Consider the following 10000-nt stretch of genomic DNA (forward strand, 5'->3'; position numbering starts at 1 on the left):
CAAAAACTTCGCCTCCTTACCACATGTCAAAAACACAAAAGGATGGCGAACTAACAGTTGTTGTACACACGCTTTGCATCGCTTTGCATCGCATTCGCTTTGCATCGCATTCGACAAAAAAGAAAGCGCGCAATCCAACGGCATTCCCCTACTGGATGGCTCCAGTATTCATCGGGGACGCGAAGGTCTTAGACTGACGGAAGGCTACGACGCAAAAGAACTTTCCTCCCAGAAGCGTTTTTCTTTTTTTTGTGCAAATCAACGCCACGAGATTTACATTTGCGGACGCCGCGTTTCAACGCGCCAACGCCAACTCCGTCCCACGGTTTTTCCACTCGAACAACATCCACGCCAAAGAAAACAGAATCGATCGAAAAGAAACCGTTTCAAATCTCCATTTCTAACGCACCGACGTCACAGCGCCGTTCAACGTGCGAAAGATTTTTTGGTACGGGATTTTCCACAAACGGTATCCATCGAGTTTCGTTTTCCCATGCAGTGTTCGATAAAAACTCGTAGGAGGAGGAGGACTGGTTAGCGCACGCGTGCAACCGCACCACTCGTGCATTTGCTCAAAGAAAACGCAACGCAAGAAAGCATCAAACTGCGTGCTGCCCACGATCCGACACAGTCAAAACGAGGTAGAAAACAAATTCTCCTCTATTGATATATGATCCGACCCTCACACAGACGAAGCCACGGGAAGGCCCGAGGCCGCAATGTGCGTTCAAAGAGTAAGTGCTCAGTGTGTCCTGCAATTCACACCAAGTCTCGCAGCTGGCTGCGTTCTTCATCGACCCGAGAACCGAGTGATCCACCGCTTAGAGTCGTGTCAATGTTTTTGGATTTTTCAATCAGTACGACAAAACACAAGTTGTTGTTTTTTTTCGCGCCCGGCACATCCCATGCCATCTCGAAAGCGCAAAAAAAGGCCTCTTCTCAAACGCCTCTTCGTTAATCAAAACAAAAGGGCGATCCTCGAGAAGAGACGAAAAAGGGGGCGATGCGCCTTTTGTAACCCGCGGATTGTCCCGGTGCACTTGAAATCTCCTCTCAATCGAGGCAGCAGAGGGCTCCCGCTGGGCGCATCATCGAAAGGAACGGAGGCCACCCAAAGAAAAAGGCACATCCGAACCACAGTTGTTTTTTTTTTGTGCCGTCCCGACGGCATCCAAGCTTGGTCGGGATCGGCGCCAGATAAATTCGCACATCGAGTCCATTCCCCGTACAAGAGGAAGAAGACAAAACGATGCCAAATAACATCCGGTAATGATCCTTCCGCAGGTTCACCTACGGAAACCTTGTTACGACTTTTACTTCCTCTACATGATCAAGTTTGGTCATCTTTCCAACACACCGGCGCAACCTAAAGGCCGCTCCGGGTATCGGTCCGAAGACCTCACTAAATCATTCAATCGGTAGTAGCGACGGGCGGTGTGTACAAAGGGCAGGGAGGTAATCAACGCGAGCTTATGACTCGCGCTTACTGGGAATTCCTCGTTCAAGGGGAACAATTGCAAGCCCCTATCCCAATCACGAAGGAGGTTCCACGGGTTACCCAGTCTTTACAAACAGGGTTAAAAACACGCTGCTTCCTTCAGTGTAGCGCGCGTGCGGCCCCGGACATCTAAGGGCATCACAGACCTGTTATTGCTCTGTTTCGTGCGGCTAGGAGCCGCTTGTCCCTCTAAGAAGGGTGCAAGGTGCAGAGAACCACGCACCTATTTAATAGGCTAGAGTCTCGTTCGTTATCGGAATTAACCAGACAAATCGCTCCACCAACTAAGAACGGCCATGCACCACCATCCACCGAATCAAGAAAGAGCTCTCAATCTGTCAATCCTCCCAGTGTCCGGGCCGGGTAAGTTTTCCCGTGTTGAGTCAAATTAAGCCGCAGGCTCCTCTCCTGGTGGTGCCCTTCCGTCAATTCCTTTAAGTTTCAGCTTTGCAACCATACTTCCCCCGGAACCCAAATACTTTGGTTTCCCGGAAGCTGCCCGCCGAGTCATTTGAGTAACTCAGGCGGATCGCTGGTTGGCATCGTTTATGGTTAGAACTAGGGCGGTATCTGATCGCCTTCGAACCTCTAACTTTCGTTCTTGATCAATGAAAACATTCTTGGCAAATGCTTTCGCAGTAGTTCGTCTTGCGACGGTCCAAGAATTTCACCTCTAGCGCCGCAATACGAATGCCCCCGTCTGTCCCTCTTAATCATTATCCTGTATTCCAAAAACCAACAGAACAGAAACAGGATCTTGTTCTATTATTCCATGCACTGTTATTCAGGCGAATCGCCTGCGTTGAGCACTCTAATTTTTTCAAAGTAAACGCGCCGGCCAAAGCAAGGCACCTGATGAAGGGAACCAAGCCACGACAGGCATGATGTTCAGCACGGGCCGTAACGTGGTGTCCACGCACTTCCCGCCTGTAACTGAGATCCAACTACGAGCTTTTTAACCGCAGCAACTTTAGTATACGCTATTGGAGCTGGAATTACCGCGGCAGCTGGCACCAGACTTGCCCTCCAATGGATCCTCTTTAAAGGATTTAGAGTGTACTCATTTCAATTACGGGGCCTCAAAAGAGTCCCGGGAGTGGGTAATTTGCGCGCCTGCTGCCTTCCTTGGATGTGGTAGCCGTTTCTCAGGCTCCCTCTCCGGAATCGAACCCTGATTCTCCGTTACCCGTAACAACCATGGTAGGCGCATAACCTACCATCGACAGTTGATAAGGCAGACACTTGAAAGAAACGTCGCCGGCTCGTGGCCGTGCGATCAGCACAAAATTATCCAGAGTCACCACACAAAACGGACCGAAGCCCGATTGATCTTGGTCTAATAAAAGCACCCGTCGCCCCGAGGGGCTTCGGGCTCACTGCATGTATTAGCTCTAGAATTGCCACAGTTATCCAAGTAGGAAGAAACGATCTAAGGAACCATAACTGATTTAATGAGCCATTCGCGGTTTCGCCTTGTTTCGGCATGTACTTAGACATGCATGGCTTAATCTTTGAGACAAGCATATGACTACTGGCAGGATCAACCAGGTAATCTTTTCGTGGTGGGTCGCCCAAAACCCTACCAACGCGCGGACGCGGGGCCACCGTCAGGCGCCCCTTACGAACCGCAAACACACACAACGCTTAGGAATTACTTCCAAATCCAAGAAGAAATGAAGCACGTTCGAGCGCGCAGCCGGAATATCCCCGACCGAGGTCGGTACCGACGCGGCAAGAAGCGCATAAATTTCTTTCTCGTCGTAGCAACAGAAAGTCGTACGCCAAAAAAATCATTGACGACGCCTTCGCAGCGTTGCCGAGCTTTCAGGTCCCGTGAGGACGCGGGGACGCACCCCGGCCTTCGGTCAGAACGCACTCGTCATTTCACACCGTTCGGTTAGCGCGGACGCTCCGAAACACCCTCCTCTCGCATTCGTTTTCAAGACACAGGTGCACCCGAGAACCGACCCCAACGGCAGACGCCAGAGATCGCAGGTACCTTGCTGTAACGACCATGCGGCAGAGGCAGCGGCAGAGACGGCGACGAAAGGCGTCGGCGACGTCGTCAGACGCCGCTCGCACCAATCGAACGCTCGACAGACCCCACCTCCACATAATAGCACCGATAAGTATAAAGAAGATCCTTCAAGAGCATTCTGTACATAGTTTGTGGTTATCAGTTTCGGCGACTGACTGACTGACTTACTGTCTCTCACTTATGTGGCTCCTCGTTATTCAGTATCATTTATTTGTCCTTCTTTCTTTCTTATTTTTTTCCCCTCTCTCTCTCCTTATATATATATATATATATATATATATATATATATATATATATATATATATATATATATATATATATATATATATATATATATGTATGTATGTATGTATGTTTGTGTGTATATATATATATATAAATGTTCTTTTTTTCCTGTCTGCCTCTATATATACATACATACGTACATACATCCTACCCCTATAAAAAAAATTATTTCTCGCTTTTTATTAAAAACGTGCTGACCCCTGCTTGACTCTGATTACTTCTTTTCGACTTTCAGTTCATGTTAACATGGTCAACAGAAAGTTTATCGACTTTGTTATTACAAAGTAAACCAATATTTACACGGGGCGTTTCATGCGTTTTGAATTGTGTCAGAGCCGAACAATGAGCGCTATAGTAAGTGAGATTGTCACTGCTTTTAATCCGAATGCTCGCGGTATCGCGCGTGTTTACGGCAGGCTTCATAATAGGCAATTTTCCTTCTTTACACTACTCTTCTTTGCTCACTTCATTGTTTCTACCATTGGTTTCGTTTGGAAGGCCCCGCCACTTAGTTTCCGACAAAGTCCTCTCAAGGAACGAAGTGAGAAGCACGGGATTAACAAAAGAAAAAGATGCGTGTTTTCTAGCGGTTACCCGTGTCGCTTTGCGACACGGGCTTTCTGGCGCTTTCAACTGGGCGAGAGCCGAACAATTTACCCTACTGCACTTGCGACGGGCAGCGCTTTCAAACGGAATACTGGAAATCTCGCTTACTTTTCTGGCAAGTTTGATAGGAGACAAATATTATTCTTTTCACGCGAATTGTTCGCTCTATTTCTAATCTCTCTCTTCCGTGTCCTTGGCATGGAACGCCCGCTTCGTCTCCCACAAAGTACTTCCGAGGAATCAAGTGCAAATCACGCGACTTTAAAATGTGCGTGTTTTCTAGCGGTTACCCGTGTCGCGAGGCGACACGGGCTTTCTGGCGCTTTCAACTGGGCGAGAGCCGAACACTGTACACTACTGCACTTGCGACGGGCAGCGCTTTCAAACGGAATACTGGAAATCTCGCTTACTTTTCTGGCAAGTTTGATAGGAGACAAATATTATTCTTTTCACGCGAATTGTTCGCTCTATTTCTAATCTCTCTCTTCCGTGTCCTTGGCATGCAACGCCCGCTTCGTCTCCCACAAAGTACTTCCGAGGAATCAAGTGCAAATCACGCGACTTTAAAATGTGCGTGTTTTCTAGCGGTTACCCGTGTCGCGAGGCGACACGGGCTTTCTGGCGCTTTCAACTGGGCGAGAGCCGAACACTGTACACTACTGCACTTGCGACGGGCAGCGCTTTCAAACGGAATACTGGAAATCTCGCTTACTTTTCTGGCAAGTTTGATAGGAGACAAATATTATTCTTTTCACGCGAATTGTTCGCTCTATTTCTAATCTCTCTCTTCCGTGTCCTTGGCATGGAACGCCCGCTTCGTCTCCCACAAAGTACTTCCGAGGAATCAAGTGCAAATCACGCGACTTTAAAATGTGCGTGTTTTCTAGCGGTTACCCGTGTCGCGAGGCGACACGGGCTTTCTGGCGCTTTCAACTGGGCGAGAGCCGAACACTGTACACTACTGCACTTGCGACGGGCAGCGCTTTCAAACGGAATACTGGAAATCTCGCTTACTTTTGTGGCAAGTTTGATAGGAGAAAAATATTATTCTTTTCACGCGAATTGTTCGCTCTATTTCTAATCTCTCTCTTCCGTGTCCTTGGCATGGAACGCCCGCTTCGTCTCCCACAAAGTACTTTCGAGGAATCAAGTGCAAATCACGCTACTTTAAAATGTGCGTGTTTTCTAGCGGTTACCCGTGTCGCGAGGCGACACGGGCTTTCTGGCGCTTTCAACTGGGCGAGAGCCGAACACTGTACACTACTGCACTTGCGACGGGCAGCGCTTTCAAACGGAATACTGGAAATCTCGCTTACTTTTCTGGCAAGTTTGATAGGAGACAAATATTATTCTTTTCACGCGAATTGTTCGCTCTATTTCTAATCTCTCTCTTCCGTGTCCTTGGCATGGAACGCCCGCTTCGTCTCCCACAAAGTACTTCCGAGGAATCAAGCGCAAATCACGCGACTTTAAAATGTGCGTGTTTTCTAGCGGTTACCCGTGTCGCGAGGCGACACGGGCTTTCTGGCGCTTTCAACTGGGCGAGAGCCGAACACTGTACACTACTGCACTTGCCATGGACAACGCTTTCAAACGGAATACTGGAGATGTCGCGTGCTTTACTGCCAAGCTCAATAAGAGACGAATTTCTTTTTTTTTCACGGGAATTATTTCTTCTATTTCTAATCTCGCTCTTTCGTTTCATTGGGAAGGAACGCGCGCTTAGTTAGCCGCAAAGCAGTCTGAATTAATCACGTCCAAAGTACAGAATTTTACAATATATCGTGTTTTTACCGGTTGACCGCGTCAGAAAGCGTACCTTTCCGACGAGGTCTGTGTCGCTTTGACGTGAGCGGGAGCAACGCGATTTGGGCTAGTGCACGCGAGATTGGCAGCGCTTCTAATTCCAGTACTGTAGATATTGCGTGCATTTTTTACACGCTTGAGGATGTGGGATTTTCTTTCTTGTGACGTGACCCGTTTGTCAAATTGTGTCTCGCTTTTTGGTATCGTTTAAGAAGCCCGTCCGCTTACAATCCTAAAAAAAAAAAAAAGAAATTAGTAAAGAAAGACGCCCATACTTTTTGTTGCTCTTTCTTTTATTATCTGCGCAGGATTTTAATTTGTGTAAGTTTTGTTTACCGTCCCGACTACGTAGGCGTTCGTACATGCCCGTCCTCGCGCCTCGAATTGTGTGCGAGCGAAATCAATCTCCCCAAGCTAGCTTCAGAAATTGCTCGAAAATCGAACGTGAGGAAAGCCAGAGATACGTGGTTTTCACAGGTCGTGCAAGATTAATCCATAAAGTGCGATATATATATATATATATATATATATATATATATATATATATATATATATATATATATATATATATATATATATATTATATATATATATATATACATACATACATACATACACATACATGATTTCTGCGACAAATAGGAAGACAAAAAGACCATGTTCAAGCATAATATAGGAACATTGACACTTTGCACACACAAGGGAGGTCAAATGGCAGGTTTTTCTTCCTTGTGCAGGAAACTTTATTGCAATGTCAGAAGGGAAGTTCCACTCTAGAATTGTGCGCTCAATAAAGGAGGAAAGGAATTGCACTTGAAAACCTTCACAGTTCAAGTAAGAAAACATTTCGAAACGACAGTTTGTTTTCTTGCAGGAAGGAGAAGAGGGGAGGGAGGGAGGGAGGGAGGGAGGGAGGGAGGGAAGGAAGGAAGGAAGGAAGGGGGGGGGGGGTGCCATGCACGGTGAAGACCAGAGTGTCGAACCGAAAACCGAAGCGAACGAAAAACCGGAACCGAGGAGTTAGTTTCAGCCGAACCGAAACTGACCCGCCAACTTGGAACTGTACGGAAGAAAATATAACTGTCTATTAGTCTGACGATGAATGGAAGTACAAGGGTGTACGGCAGGGATAGCTGAAAAAAAAAAGGCTCTATGGACTTGGAGCGGCAGCCCAAAGTCGATGACGACGAAAAGAAAGCAAACAGTTTCGGAAAACAGGCGGTAAGAAAGCGACAAATTAAGTTGCCGTCATGTCGAGTTGATTGCTTAGCTCTATTTAAGATGAAGGAAAAAAAAAGTAGCACAATTGATGCTTACTTGCTAAATTGAATCAACCATTATCTTGTAAAGAAAAAAAACCTCAAATGCCAATCACCTGTATTTTAGGCGACCCAACAGACTGATAACTTTTAAATTCAGGCTAAAATATAACACAAAAAAAAACAAGGAAAGACAGATATGTATGTAGCTTGTCATTTACTGCTCCATCAAATTTAAATAAAGCAATTTATTTCTCGGCACCTGAAAATAAGCGAACCCTACAAATGAATGGAAAGATACCCGTTTGCACTCTTGAAATAGTGCCTATTGCGAAAAGAAGCACCAGGTAAATATAATATCACTTTAGCTTCTTCTTTTTCTTTTTAATACGGTACGCTGTTGGTTCATCTTAGTAAAATATATAAAATAGCGCAAAAAAGACGAGGACAAGGAGTATACAGGACAGGCACTCACTTTCAACTAGTTTTATCCAGGAAAAGTAAACATACATATATAGCTTTTATTCACGATAAGTGCCGAGGGCAGCCGGGAAGGCGGCAATAGCCCCGGATGGTTTGATCGTGCTGGGAGACACCAGCATCCCAGCTCAAATATCTTCTGCCCTTAAGAATATGTGCTGCTTTGCCTGTCGTGTGTATATGCATGTTCACTTTTCCTGAATGAAACTAGTTCAACATCAGCGCCTGTCCTGTATACCTCTTGTTCTTCTATTTGTTGTGCTATTTTAATGTCCTACATTACTTTTGTGCTCCCGCAAATCGAAGCAAACCAATAAAAAATTCGGTTCGACACTCTGGTGGAAACTAAAAGCTTAGAAAGAAAGAGGAAAAAAAGAAAAAGGAAAACATTTCTACAATAATGATAAGCAGGAGGAGGAGGAGGAGAACAAGAAGGCTAATAATGTGGAAAAAAGACACGACCCAAATAAATCAATACAAAGGATGGTATAAGTCATGCATACTTACCACATGTAAAATTAATTTTAAAAAAAATTAGAAAAAAAATGTGTATTTATATATATATATATATATATTTTTTTTTTCTTTTATCCAGAGGCTTTGGCGCACGCACAGCACTGCACTGCACTGCACTGCACAACACAACACAACGAGAGACTTTCCACAAACACACCACTGCGTACGAGGACACGACCACGTAGAGCTGCACGAAAACAAGCGCCGTAACTTAATAAAAAAAATAAAAAAATCCTTTCACTGGACGGACGGTACAAGAACGGAAACTGCTCAAAGAGCACACACACACACGACACATATTAATGAATTAATAAGGGGCACAAGTAGAACCTAGTTGGGCGATACGTAGGACACGGCACCCACACCAGAGGCCTTGCACAAGCACAGCACTGAGCACTGAGCAGCAGGTCACAGGACAGAAGTGACGTCCACGCTGAGTAGGCCGAAGGCAGGGAATTACGGACGCACGCGAGGTCACCCACAGGCACTTTCACCGGAACCACGCCACAACACCACGCTGCAGAGCGCGCACTGCAAAGCGAAACCATGCGCTCACCTTCGGAAAGCACGGAGGGCGGGCGGCAGAGAGAAGCAAAAAGACGTCAAAAGCACATCGCGATGAAGCGGCGGCGAATGAACACTACTCACTGGTGGAAATGGATATCTCCTCAAGCGAAAACTTGCAATGACCACGCACGGTTTAAGATGCACGTGGGAGACGCGCACACTTTCAGAAACCAGGTACGCCAACGCACGCGGGCAATAAGACGGACAAAACGCGTCGAAAATACATCGCGTGCAAGCAGCGCCGACTGCATACTACTCACGGTTGCAAAGGTTTCTTACAAGTTTGCACTCCAGAATCTTAACGCGTAGGAAAGCGTCCGAGCTCACCAAGAACTGTCACTCCGCAGGAACAACGCAAAGCAAAAGCAAAAAAAAAAAAAAAAGAAAAAAGAAAAAAAAAATGTAGGACACCGCTAGATAGATGAAAACGCCGTCATACTTTGTAAACAGAATTTGGAAAATAAGTAGCGCCGCCAGGTGGTCGGTGCCCAAGTAGATGCGGAGGCGCGCCTAAATTGTTTAAATATTTGCTGTTTATATGACGAGACGACGTAATGTAAAATCAAATCAATTAATTTAAACAAAAAGTAAAAACTAAAAAAAAAAAAATTAAAAACAAATGAATGAATAGTGGCGTCATCTAACGAACCTAAAGCAAGGCTCCGGTTTTCGAGCCGTTAACTGCGCAGCGCCATCTGGTTTGGATGGTAAAAGACACAAAATACGCAAGTGACAATGCTACGCGAGAGTCGGATGGTTGTTTTTAGCGAATCGGGGAAGTACGCTGGCGTTGTGCTTGTCTACGTGAGCGAAGCGAACGCGAGGGGTGGCTGGACCGTCGCGACGAAGTCCCGACGAGTACACGCGTCCCTAATGGTTCAACAAAGAAGAAAACTCGAGGAGCGAACACACTTCCGCCATGTGCAAGCAACGTGAAGGCAAGGA

At 46.1% G+C, this 10000-nt stretch overlaps 1 protein-coding gene, 1 long non-coding RNA gene and 2 other non-coding genes across 4 annotated transcripts in view; 1 reads left to right on the forward strand and 3 right to left on the reverse strand.

Annotated features, from left to right (window-relative positions):
- The window catches only part of LOC121834402, a 46515-nt gene that overhangs the window by 26925 nt on the left and 9590 nt on the right, over positions 1-10000 (reverse strand). The gene's annotated exons all lie outside the window — the stretch shown is intronic.
- The window catches only part of LOC120845856, a 16356-nt gene that overhangs the window by 6011 nt on the left and 345 nt on the right, over positions 1-10000 (forward strand). The window lies entirely within an intron of this gene.
- LOC115330613 lies at positions 677-829 on the reverse strand. Its single transcript, XR_003920313.1, has one exon. It is a non-coding gene; the product is annotated as a 5.8S ribosomal RNA (ribosomal RNA).
- LOC120845863 lies at positions 1268-3049 on the reverse strand. The gene has a single exon (XR_005716919.1). It is a non-coding gene; the product is annotated as a small subunit ribosomal RNA (ribosomal RNA).

This window comes from Ixodes scapularis, unplaced genomic scaffold (genome assembly GCF_016920785.2).
Source record: "Ixodes scapularis isolate PalLabHiFi unplaced genomic scaffold, ASM1692078v2 ptg001131l_1___fragment_3__unscaffolded, whole genome shotgun sequence".
NCBI lineage: Eukaryota > Metazoa > Arthropoda > Arachnida > Ixodida > Ixodidae > Ixodes > Ixodes scapularis.